The sequence below is a fragment of the Triturus cristatus genome, chromosome 4_2 (assembly GCF_964204655.1).
Source record: "Triturus cristatus chromosome 4_2, aTriCri1.1, whole genome shotgun sequence".
NCBI lineage: Eukaryota > Metazoa > Chordata > Amphibia > Caudata > Salamandridae > Triturus > Triturus cristatus.
In genome coordinates, this window is record NC_140586.1 from 415874825 (window position 1) to 415888954 (window position 14130).

Sequence of the window (14130 nt, forward strand, 5' to 3'; positions counted from 1 at the left end):
ATTGCCTCCAACACATCCCGAAGCACAAGGCTGAACATAGTCTGTGACATCCCACCAGCAGTTACAACAGTGTGCTGGAAAGTACCTGTGGCAAAAAAAGTGTACGGCTGCCATCACCTTCACCTTGGGGGTCAGCGCTGTAGGGTATGTCCGGCCAGGTTGCAGATGTGGAACCAACTGCTCTGCCAATTCTTCGATCAGTGGCCTGGTGAAGCGGTACCGTCGCATGCAGTCACGTTCAACCATGGTCTCCAGGTCTGGGAATGGTCTGTGGACATTTGGTCTCCTGCAGTACATAGGAGAGCAAAGACAGTTTGTCATTCCCCCTATCTATGTGCCAGTGTAAATGACAAATAGCACACGATACCACATTACAGGACACAAGAACATGATGTGTGTGCTGTTGGGTATGGACACTCATATCAGATACATGCTCATCAGCTGACATCTCAGCTCTATAGGGCCACACAACAAGGTCCCTGTTGTGCTGTGAGCAATCAATGGGCCCCGTCACAGTATATCAGTAAGAGTGTCACATACCAGACACACACCACAGTGACTAGTGAGGACAGATGTCTACCTCACATCACAGGTTCCTGACAGACACACACAGGGACCTTGTGTGGCAACATGGACACCATCATGATGTGGCATACCATGTGGACAACACAACGCACACATGACACACACAAGAAGTGCCCCCTGATTTCATGCCAGCTCACACATGGATGTCTGTGACACACAGATGCAACATCCACTCACATTGACAATAGACTGGGATTTTGTGAACATTTGACATTGACCACATGAAATCTGAGTCTACTCTGCATGGCAATGCACACATACTGTGATGTAAGTAAAGAAGGGATCCTTTGGACCAAGAGTTAAATACAGACAGTAGTTTTGCCGCTTATTTCATTACACAAATCTGTTAACACGGACGACAGCCAACGAGTACAAAGCACGAAAGTCCCGAGTGCTACGTCCTATGTACTGTTCTTACGGATGTGTATTTCCCCTAAATGACACATTGTATTTGTCTATACTAGTGACTCTCCCTTTCTATTGTGTTGACAGATTGCTTATGTGGTTTTTATGAATTTTGTTTTTTGGGTTTTGATTTTAGATTACGAGATACTCTGTAGATTATTCTTGTTTATTAATCATGCTCCTTTTTTGATTATATGTTAAATAATTAATACACTTATCTGTTAAGTCAGATTTTTATAAATTCATAATCTTGTTTTATGTGCTTTCTGACTATATGTTTTTCAATCTTCCTCGGTATAGACGAATGCATGTGACTGGTAGGATTGAGTGAGGACAGCTGTGGCAAAACTACTCTCTGTATTTAACTCTCGGTCCAAATGATCCCTTCTTTACTTACTTTACAGTGCCCTACTCCTTTGGTTTCGAAGGGGCCCCTCTTTTTCTTGATAAGCACATGCTGTGATAAACATCACAAATGTTTTATTGTGACACCCTGTGAGGCACCTACCATTCCACTGAAGAGTCAGGGTGTATGTCACATGAAATACACAATGTACACCGGGAACTGTGTGCATGCCTCATGCACTGAAATGTACTGTCGTCAAACACAGTGGTTATGTGTCCAGCCAACAATTGGATCTGTCCCCATGACAACCTGCCCTGCTTGGGAGTGGGTGCCACTAAGTGAAAAATACAAATTCACATGTTTACCCACATACACACACAGGTAATGCAGCCTGACATGCACTTTGAGTTACTGTGTCACAGAGTGAATTGTTGTTGTGCCCATGGGTCAATGGCAAGCTATGGTGTGTTGCATGCCTTAAACAGTTACTTCTATGGTGACTGACGCAGGTGACCAATGCGAAAGATACGTTGAACACCTAAGGAAGGAGCTGCACGCACGCCTTGCACAATGTCACCAATGTGGACTGACGCGGGTGGACCGAGCCGCACGCACGCCTTCCACAATGTCACCAATGTGGACTGACGTGGGTGGACCGATCCGCACATATGCCTTGCACGCACGCCTTGCACAATGTCACTAATGTGGACTGACGCAGGTGGACTGAGCCGCATGCATGCCTTGCACGCACGCCTTGCATAATGTCACCAATGTGGACTGACTCGGGTGGACCGAGCCGCACTCACGCCTTGCACGTACGCCTTGCACAATGTCACCAATGTGGACTGACGCGGGTGGACCGAGCTGCACGCACACCTTGCACGTACGCCTTGCACAATGTCACCAATGTGGACTGACGCGGGTGGACCGAGCCGCACGCACGCCTTGCACGTATGCCTTGCACAATATCACCAATGTGGACTGATGCGGGTGGACCGATCCGCACGCACGCCTTGTACAATGTCACCAATGTGGACTGACGTGGGTGGACCGAGCCGCACGCACGCCTTGCATGTACGCCTTGCACAATGTCACCAATGTGGACTGATGCGGGTGGACTGAGCCGCACGCATGCCTTGCACGCACACCTTGCACAATGTCTTCAATAGGAACAGACACGGATTTGAGCCTGGTACAAATTGGTTTCTTGAAAATGCATTGGCTGCCTGCAACAATGTTTAAGACTCGTCATTGCAATGCTTTTGAATATTTCAAATGATGCGGAAGGCGTGTACGAGGCGTGCAATGCGATGGATTGGCCAGATTTATAGGATGCAAACGTGTCGGACCTATCGCTTTTGACACATGGGACTGAATCTGCCTCTGCAGCACTGATATAAGTCTGTCTGTTCACCTGTGAGCTCACTTGACTGCACTACATGCTCCAGATTGACATCTCTGCTACCACTGCTGCTCTGCATCCTCTGGCTCCAAGAATGGCATGTACTGTGGAGAGGACCCCAGCCTTCACAGAGGAGGAGGACAAGGCCCTGCTGGACAGCCTCCTTCCACAGTACAGCAAGCTGTATGGGACACCAGGGGAGCAGGTGAGTGTGCACTCCACATCCCTTATTCATTGTGTATGTTGTCTGACTGGCACCAATGAAATTGTGTTCAACAGTGTCTAGCATGCTCACTGAGTAGTTCATACCCCCAGGGTGTGCAGGTCCCTGTAGTGGACAGGTAATGTGCATGAAAAGTGCATTTTCACACGGTTGTAATACTCAGGCAATGTTTCCCTGTAGAATATTCAGGACAACTGTCAATCACCATATCTGCACTACCTGTGTCCATCATATTCCCTTGTGAGAAAGACATGTATATCCAACTGTGTGATGTACAAACATGTGGCTTGTGTGGTAACGGACTTTTTTTACCCTTGTCATCCTCACAGGTTGATGCCCACCAGAAGCAGGCGATCTGGCTGACCATTGCCCGGGCTGTTCGTGCTGTGGGGGAGGCCACAGACGCCGCATCCGCAACTGCCAGAAAAGGTGGCAGGACCTTCGTGGCTGGACCCGGAGGATTGCCAGAGTCCATCTGAAGCTGTCGCCTCCTCGCAGAAGGGGCGGACGATGGACACTGACCCTCCACATGCTCAGGATTCTGGCGGTGATCTTCCCGGAGCTGGATGGGCAGTTAAAGGCCAGACAGCAGCAAGGAGGGGGTAAGTGCATGCATTCTCTGTGTCCAATGTATCACATGCTCTTTGCACGCCCACATCCTGGTTACACTTCCACAGATATCCTGTCTGCTTGTACAGGAGTCATGTGGCAAAACTACGTCATGTCCCATCCTCAGCTGATACATAGGTGTGCCCCTTTCAGGCTGTGACTTGTGTAGCTTGGGTTGTGTGTCCCTGCTGTTGTACAAACTTAACGTTGTGAACAGCATCTGCGACCGGTGCATTGTTTTGTCTTCATGAGTGAGGCACATGATTTCCATGTGTCTGCACATTGCCTGAAAAAAAGACAAGTACTCTGTGTGGGCAATTGATCTGTGTTCCAATTGATGTTTTGGCACACCCTATGTGCCAGGGGTATTTGACACACAGCCATGTATCAGCAACGAGAATTAATGGGCCTCAGAAAAATGTACATCATGTGTTTCACACATGCATGGACACATGCCTGGTGTCCAGGGTAATCCCATGTTGCACATGTTCCTGGACAGGTATCCCTACTCCGGACATGAAGTACACTCTGTTCTTCTACTCCTCTGTGTCAGCCTAACATTAGTGCATTGTGAAGTGTGCTATATGGTGTCTGCATCGGTGTCCTTGTGAGGTGGCCTAGCCTCTTAGACTCCTGTGGTGTCGGTCATTTTGGTTTGTGCAGCTAGCTGGGGTGTGGGAAATGGATCATCACAATGGGTTCATGCATAGGTGTCGAATCACTTGACGGTGCATTATGTTGTATAGTACATCACAGTGCAGGCAGTCTCAAATCATTGCCATAATGCTGTGATGTCATCATGCTTACAGATTGGTGCTTGCAGTCAGTCATCTGTTGCATTTTTATTACGTGTGATCATCAGATGCCTGAAGATGTAGTAAGCATTGGGTGTCCCTGTGCACTTGACATCTGCAGGGCTTAAATTCTCATACATGTTAATGGTTGTGACACAGTGCAGAGTGTTTAATTTTGGATGCACTACCCATGAGACTGAAGCCAGTGCTGGCTGCTTAGCCATACTGGGCCGTAGCATGGTATCCCACTTGCTGATGTGTATCCTGCAGTGATGTCAGTTGTACAGCATGCACTCTATTGTGGCATTGACCATCAAGAAATGTGCACATCATGGTGTCTTGTGAGTGAAGCCTATCCATTTTACTGACAATGATTTTTGCCATCCCTTCTCATGACACATGTACTGAGTCAGTGGCAGGAGATGGTATGTGTTAGTCCAGGCAGATTTAAATCACGAGTCCTGCAGTTCAGAGATATGTCTATGTGGTGCTTGTGCACACATATGAGAAGTAACAGACAACATATCCCAGGCAGATGGGTCCATGGAGGGGCAGGATCTGAGGGGCATGGTTGACTTGCAGACTGACAGGTGTCATTTCCAAATGATGTCTCCACTGTTCGCAGTATCTGCCACTTGATGCAAAGCTATACTCTGTGATGTGCTGTACTGACTGTGATGTGTCAGGTGAAACAGGTGACTGATTTGGATCTGTTTATCCCGATTGATTGCAGATACATCGACAGCTACTGGAGGAGACAGCTCCACGGAACAAGAGGAGCCACAGAACCAGACTGGGTCACCTTCAGAGGAGTTGGAGGGACCCAGTGGCACAGAGGGTGAGGGGAGCCACACAGAAGAGACCTCAGCTACAAACACCTCTGCTGAGGAACACAGCATCTCCAGTGAGGACTCCCTTGTGGAGGCCGGTATCGGCAGACCCCAGACAACACCTAGCGAGTCTGTCCCCGCCACCACCATCTCCAGCCTCCCATCTGCCGCCATCCCAGATATCCGTGGAGGCCCCCGTGTGAGGGAACATGTCTCCTTTGGTCCAGGCACCGCACCCTCTGCCCCTGTCTCCCCTGCTGTCTTCAGTGTGGAGTCTGTGGACTTACTGAAGCAGCTCCATGTAGGGCAGACCGCGATGCTGAGTGTCCTCCATTCCCACACCACTCTGTTGACTCAACTGGTGTCCTTCATGGAGGGCATCTCATCCAACCTGTCTGCCCTACATCGGACCATTCAGTCCATGGCCTCACACAGATGGCAGCAGTGTCCCTCCTTCAACAGTCCCTCACCCTTCCTACCTCTGCACCACCCACAGTCCCCACTACCCTACCTGACCAACGCACACACACACCAGCACCAGCACGCACCACAATACACCCATGCAGCACACAATCACGCAAGTCCGAAACAAAATCCACAGGCATGCACACTCCAGGGACTGATGGCACACAGACAGGGGATGGGTCACAGACGCACAAACAGGCATCCACGAGAACTCCGCAGACCTCAGATGCCTCTCCCTCCAAAAGCACTTCCCCTGCCTCACCTGCAACCCCCCCTTCCAAGCAGCTCTTCCTCTGTGACCTTGGCCTCTTCCCCACTGATCCATCTGCTCAGATGCACAAGGGGAAGAGGAAGTCACCACGCACAGGGGGGATTCCCCTGCCACACAGACACCCTCCCCCAGGCGCCCGGACACTAAGGCCCCCATCCGCAAGTCCCCGGAGCAGGAAGAGCAAGACCCCCCCAATCCCGCAGGTCACATTCTCCTTCCTGCAGCCCCCAGGCCACCACTCCACAGGTCCCCCCGCCACACCCTGCCCCTGGTTCCCCCACACACCAATACTGCATCCCCAAAATGATTAGCCCATTCCCTCCTACCCCATTCACTTCCACCCCCACCTCACATGCTCAGCCTTTTCCTGCCACTGATGTGGGGATCGTGTCCCCCCCTCTGTCCTGGCATCCTCACCTGAGACCCATGACACTCCCTTGGAATTTTGCACTGCAGTGGAGGCCCCGTCCCAGCCAGTGGTGCCGGTAACAACCCCGTCTGACTTGGGCCTTGCATTGATGTCAGCACACACCCCATTGGACTTGGGCCCTGCCGTGGTGACAGCGCCCACAGTGTCAGATGCCTCCGCTGCAGTTGCCAGTGACACTCCTGCACCCACCAGCCCTCCCCTGCCCCATTCTGCTGTCCCCTGATCCTGTCCCTGCGGTGCCTGGCCTGCCCCTGTGTATGCCCCTCTAAGGGGAGATGTCCCCTGCCCGTAGCAGTGCAGGCAAGCAATGGGTGACAACTTGTCACATTTCACCCTGGGAGGACTCCTAACATGGACTGGCCATTGGCCGTTTGATATTGTGGACTTAACAGTTTCAATGAGTTATGTGCTTAATAAAACCAATTTTTGTTATCCAGTGGTGTTGCTTCAAATGTAAATGATGTTGATAATGGGTGTCATGGACTTGCTGTTGTACAGGTGTTTTAAAAGGTATAACAGAATGAGTTGTTGATGTGATGTACTCCATGTGGTCTATGGGGTATGTGTACTTTTCTGCTATGTATCCATGACATCCTTAGCTGCAATTTCAGGGTGTAATGATGGCAAAATGTTGTGACCAGGATTTTATCTTTGGGTTTGCTACTTGACATCTTTGGCATACACTGTTGCACATAGGTTGTGCCTACATTTGGGCACATGGAAAGATTCCCTGACTTGGACAATCTCCACTGGACTGGCATGTTTGTGCATCCATGTTACACAAGCCATCTGTGTCATCGCTCCAACTTGGTCTACATGTGTATTGCAGATGTGCAGATGACTGAGGGAGGACTCCGTACACAAGCTTCTGTGACCATAGCTTTTCTTGAGTTGTAATAGTTGGATCACTGGGCAAGTTTTGTGCTGGCATGACAGGAGCCTGCACAGACAAAATGTGGCACAGCTGACCTTCCTCAGGAGTACCGTCCCATCATGGCATTGTGTCATTCCATCAAGTGAGATAAGGCAACCCCCTACACGATTTATTTCAGGTCAGGGAACAGGGGGGAAAAGAACAATGAACCATAGTGCACAGTATCCCTCTAGACCTATATTGCTTTAGTTTTTGTGGGTACACATAGAGAAAACGCAACAACCTTATATATGCATTGTTTTTGTGTCTTTTTTATTTAATTTCTTTTTTTCCCATTACTTTTGCGTACAAGTAAAATTCATCTCTTTTTTTAAAAAAAAACATACCAAAAAGATTTTTTTATATGTACAAACCTGTCTGAGCTGTACAAAAGTATATAACAAACTTTACATATACTTTGACTTTGAAGAAACAAAATTAGTGCAAAATAAAGAGAAATATTATTTTCCCCACCAACATACAGTTGTTGGCATTAATTCAAAGAAATCCCCACACCATTTATACCTCTGCACACTTCTCATACATATCACTATCATAAATAACATACATACTACCCACCCCAGAACCAACCAGCATACACAGAAAGACCAAACAGGGGTGAACCGCTCAACCCTCTGATGCTGTGCTGAACGCTGGGGAGTGTCATACAAACTGGTCGACGCACGTTTCGGTGGCTTAATCTTCTTTAAGTGCCATCTTCTTCAAGACCTGTTACTAAATGATTTTGTAACGGGCATGAATGGGGGGATACATTTTCTTCTCAGAAATACTTCTAAGTTTCGAAATAGGAAGGAATTGTTTTATCACACCATAGGTACTCTGAATCCTATCTCAAAGGGTGCAGCTTTAGGTACCAGCCTTCATATTGTCGTCTCATATTTAGTCATGTGAATATTTTTCGAATTTTTCCTTGTGTTCTTTCTTTTATTTCCTTCTCTTTGTGGGCCACAACGTTTCTGATGTCGTCTTAAGAGTCAGTGATTCCCTTCTTCCGGGTGGTCTTTGAAAGGTTGACAATTTTCACACGTAACGCCGTCCCTACGCTGTAACAACTCACTATAGTTCATTGTGTCATTCCATGACATTGCCTGGGCACATGGTGTGTGTTGTGTGAGCATGTCTGTGTGTGTTCACTTCCCTTTTCTGGACGCAGCCCATGTTCCAGATAGGCCTGGGCTAAAATTCCGTTCCGCTCGCGGAAATTGCGATAATTTGACATTTTCGCGTTCCGCGGAGAGTGCGAAAATTTCAAAATTTCCGCAATCCGCATTTTACCGGAAATTTTTTGCTTGCTCGCGCTGTAAAATAATACATTCTCGCGTGCGTGCGATCGCCTTACCTGAATCCCCGCGTTCGCCGACAAGTTTTCCCGATCCGATCGCGTTCTCCACGAGCTGTTGGATTGTTGGTAGCCATTTGTGCTGTCTCGCGACAGTTCGCACCCGCAGTAACGTCATTCGTCGCGCGATCACGTCTTTTTTCTCGCGATCATGCACCGCGAGACAAGTGAAAACAAGATGGCCGCGCCCGCGAGCAACCGCATGGGTAAGTTGGCGAGCCGCGACCACGCAGAAAATACCACGAACGGGCGGGAAAAAAACTTCCGCATCTTTGCGATATTTCCGCGTGTTTGCGGAGATTTTTAACATTTTCGCGATAATTTGCAAAAGTGAATTTCGCAAATTCCGCCCACCCCTAGTTCCAGACAGATGTACCTGTTTTGTGGACTTGCTGACTTGGCCTGTGTTCATGTAACTTCTTTGCCCTGCCTTTTCTGGGATCTAGGTGCATGACACACTACTGGTGATTAGGCTGTCATCCCTGGCTGTTTCATTAGTAAATTCCAGGGTTGTTGTCCAACACACGTGGGACACATTCTGGATTACCATTGGCACTTATGTGTTAGCAACATCATGTTGTTTTCCGTATGTGGTATGTGTCATTGACAAGCTCACTTGTGTGTGTGTGTGTGTGTGACTACTCCCTATCATCAGGGCCATTGCTGCTATGTTGGAAGGTGTCGACATTTGTGCGTTGTGGCTCTCCTGTGGTTCAACATTGGTGTAGGTGTCTGGCAGGGTTCGGAATGAATTGTGTAGTTTTCACTAATGTTGATGTGCAGCATGCTGTGCAGTGTGGCAGACCTTCACAGGTGTTGTTGTCAGCCCATGTGTGAGGATTTGTGGGTACTTTTGATCCCCCCACCACCCCTGGGATTGTCATGAGCAATATCACCGATTCCTGTGTGCCTAGCTGATGCACATTCTTGCAAATCAAGGTGTGTGGAGTTGATGTTGGCAAAATGGGAGTTGTTTCATGTCTAGGCCCATAACTACTTTTTGCCCATTGTTTGCAAGCCATGGCCAGTGATTTGTGTTTATGGAGGAGTGATGTGAGTTTGTGGTCCCGGACACATGAGCCAGGAGGCACATCTGACTGTGCTACGCAGTATGGGGAAAACCTAGCTTTATCATCACAGTGGGATTGGCGTACAGGCTAATGTCACCACAAATATAGGGGGCTAGAGGATAGTGCTGTATTGGGTCTGTCTCTTGCTGTGTTGGTAGCTGTTCCACCCACCTTGTGTCACATGAATCCTTTGGGATCCTGCTTACCTGACAATGACTGCTTGCCCCCCCCAGGTGTGCCCAAAGACTTACTTTTGTATGGCAAAGTGAACACATGTGTGTCATTGTAGTTCAGCCCACGGTCATGCGTTGTGCAGTAGCCTGGGGACACTGTGACACACACACGTGTTGTGTATGATATGCAGTGTGTGGCTGTCTGTCTGAGTTTGTGCATCTGTGCCTATGCATTGGTGTGGCTTCTGCGTTACATTGGGGGGGATGTTGTTTATGTGATTGTCCCTATTGTCCAAGCGTCTTGTAGGTCATCATCCTGCACATTGATCATGTTTTGTATATCCCATCGCTGCCATGGTATGTGACTTTGTCACCTAACATCGACAGTCTCTACAGGATTCAGCAGTTTGTGTGTCTGTTTGTAGAGATATGAGTATGCATCTTGATGCTCCCTTTTCACACATTCTAATTGTACACTGTTGGCATTTTCAGGGGTCAGGGCCAATGCTTGTCTGCATATGGCAGATGGAGTTCTTGTGATACACAGCATTCTTTGCCTCTCATGTCTATGTTTGTAAGTGGCACAACCACCACATTGCCAAAACATTGGCTGTGGTGTTGTGTGCAGTACTCACAAATGCTGGTCTGGTGATACAACCCCCTATGAGTTGTGGGGAGTGGTGCAGGGCATACATCCCCCTATGAGTGGGAAGGGTAGTGGTGCAGGGCATACAGCCCCCTATGAGTGGGGAGGGTTGTGGTGCAGGGCATACATCCCCCTATGAGTTGTGAGGAGTGGTGCAGGGCATACATCCCCCTGTGAGTGGGGAGGGTAGTGGTACAGGACATAAATCACCCTATGAGTTGTGGGGAGTGGTGCATGGCATACATCCCCCTATGAGTTGGGGGTAGTGGTGCAGGGCATACAGCCCCCTATGAGTGGGGAGGTAGTGGTGCAAGGCATATATCCCCCTATGAGTTGTGGGGAGTGTGCAGGGCATACATCCCCCTATGAGTAGGGAGGGTAGTGGTCCAGGACATATATCCCCCTATGAGTTGTGAGGAGTGGTTCAGGGCATACAGCCCCCTATGAGTGGGGAGGGTAGTGGTACAGGACATACATCCTCCTATGAGTTGTGGGGAGTGGTGCAGGGCATACAGCCCCCTATGAGTGGGGAGGATAGTGGTACAGGACATACATCCCCCTATGAGTTGTGGGGAGTGGTGCAGGCCATACATCCCCCTATGAGTGGGGATTGTAGTGGTGCAGGGCATCCATCCCCCTATGAGTGGGGAGGGTAGTGGTGCAGGGCATACATCCCCCTATGAGTGGGGAGGGTAGTGGTGCAGGGCATCTATCCCCCTATGAGTGGGGAGAGTAGTGGTGCAGGGCATACATCCCCCTAAGAGTGGGGAGGGTAGTGGTGCAGGGCATACAGCCCCCTATGAGTGGGGAGGGTAGTGGTGCAGGGCATACATCCCCCTATGAGTTGGGGGTAGTGGTGCACGGCACACAGCCCCTATGAGTGGGGAGGGTAGTGGTGCAGGGCATACATCCCCCTATGAGTTGGGGTAGTGGTGTAGGGTATTCAGCCCCCTCTGAGTGGGGAGGGTAGTGGTGCAGGGCATACATCCCCCTATGAGTTGTGGGGAGTGGTGCAGGGCATACAGCCCCCTATGAGTGGGGAGGGTAGTGGTGCAGGGCATACATCCCCCTATGGTTTGTGGGGAGTGCTGCAGGGCATACATCCCCCTATGAGTTGGGGGTAGTGGTGCAGGGCATACAGCCCCCTATGAGTGGGGAGGGTAGTGGTGCAGGGCATACATCCCCCTATGAGTTGTGGGGAGTGGTGCAGGGCATATATCCCCCTATGTGTAGGGAGGGTAGTGGTCCAGGACATACATCCCCCTATGAGTTGTGGGGAGTGGTACAGGGCATACAGACCCCTATGAGTGGGGAGATTAGTGGTACAGGACATACATCCCCTATGAGTTGTGGGGAGTGGTGCAGGGCATACAGCCCCCTATGAGTGGGGAGGGTAGTGGTACAGGGCATACATCCCCCTATGAGGTGTGGGTAGTGGTGCAGGCCATACATCCCCCTATGAGTGGGGAGGGTAGTGGTGCAGGGCATACATCCCCCTATGAGTGGGGAGGGTAGTGGTGATGGGCCCTGCCTAGGTGTGGTGACTGCTGATAGTGGGGACCATGCTACCCCTGTGGTTTTGCTGTTGCTGGTGTAAGGGATTTGACCCCCCTATGTGTGTGTAGCATTTCGCGTGTTTGTGACGTTTAAATGTGGGGGTGTCTGACTGACCATCTGCGTTGTGCGCGTCTGTTCTGGTCATAGATGTACAGTACTGGGATGACCTGCACGATGGGATTCATCGTTGGTTCGTCTCGTACTTGCTGCTCGTTGCTCCATCTCATACATGTTGTGAATTGGTCTGTCTCGTAGCCGTGGATCGTGTTGTGGAGCGAATCGGACCTGATATGCAGCTCTCCCGGATGCTGTGACGTGCTGCTAGTGGCGACGCGTCCGGCACGTATGATTTGTGCATCGTACTTGTCCGGCCGGAAACTGCTGTGGGAACTTCTTCCGGGCAACTCGAATCGGTGTTCGGAGGTATGGCTCGTACAGGAAATGCTGCTGGAATCGCAGCCTACATGTCGGACGGAATTGTGCCAGTTATGCACATCATACTTCATTGCCTGGACGGACCGGCTCCCGGGACTTGTCGGTCGCAAGGTAAGGCTACGAACAGCTCTCGGAGGGCTCTCCGACCCGGATCGGAATTGACCCCTTAGTGTAAATTGTGAAGAACCAGAACATATATCCAGAAGATGCTGAATGCCGGAGCAGTTTGGATTTTAGTTTTATCGGTTGTCAATTTTTCAAAAATCTTTTTTCTGGATTCTCCATAATTTGTTGATGAAGATTTTTTAGAAAAAACACGACATTCACAATTACATTAGCATAGCAGTTGATACCTGAACTATTTTCTAACTGATGTCCTACAATATCATCAGCAGTGTCCATTTTCATTTTCTTTGCACCCTCAACATTCTCCTGTTTTTTTTTCTTCTTTCCAACCTCACTACAGTGTTTCACATATGTTCGTTTTGGACATACTACACGTTTTTAATATACAGGATATTCACCTAAGTTGGGAGCATACAGTCTTCTTAGCCGATTATACTCTCTTACACAATTTGCATCTGCACTAATCTTTCTCTCATCAAAATCAATCAAATACAATCCAGATAATGTTCTTACTCGAGACAATGCAACATATGCCATGCCCTCTTTAAACACTGTACTTCCAATGTTTATCAAAGCACCGTCTACACTTAAACCTTGAGATTTATGAATGGTCACCGCATATGCTAAAGAAAGAGGAAACTGTTTTCTACAAACATGCAAGTCTTTAACAAGCAAAAAACGATCAGCACAACGTCCAATCTGTTTTACCTCTTTAATCCTGTCACATGTAATCTTCAAAAATTAAATTCTACTCTATTTGGATAATTAACAGAATCAACAACTTTCCCCATTGCTCCATTTACTAAACCTTTTTCCACATCCAAATTACGCCGTAAAATCACCCGACAGTTTTCACATACATATAAATTCTTTTCTAAACCAGCAGTCTTAGATATAGATTTTTCCAGAGAATACAATTTTGATTTTAATTTATCTGACAAAATAATAGTAATTCCTTTGTGTTCTATTTTATCAGTGGCTTCCATTTTCATTATTTGTTGTTTTTCCAGCTTCAAAAGTTCTTCATTGAATGTAGAACACTCTTGCAGTGTTGGCATTAGGCAAATTATAGATTTATTTTCTCCAATTTTTTTGTATATTATTTCCGGAACAACATTTTCATTTGGAAACAAGTTTGTAAGTAGCCAACTTTGCAAAGCTTCTTTACCATGTTATGTCAATACACCAATTCCTATATCTTGAAGAATGCTTCCATAATCTTCATCACTTTGCTTGTCGCATATTCTTAGTAAGTTCTTTATATTCAAAATGAGACCAAATGTTGACATTTGCAACACTTCCCAAAGATGTCCTGGTGTCTTCATGCACAAGTGTTTTAAAAACTGGTTGCTCTTTAACAGGAGTAAGTTGCAGTAGGTCGCCGAATACAATCACATGTTTTCCTCCAAATAAGACATCATAATCTGTTTTTAAAATCTGCTGCATTCTTAAATGTACAAAGGCAAGCATTAAGTTTGAGACTATGCTCA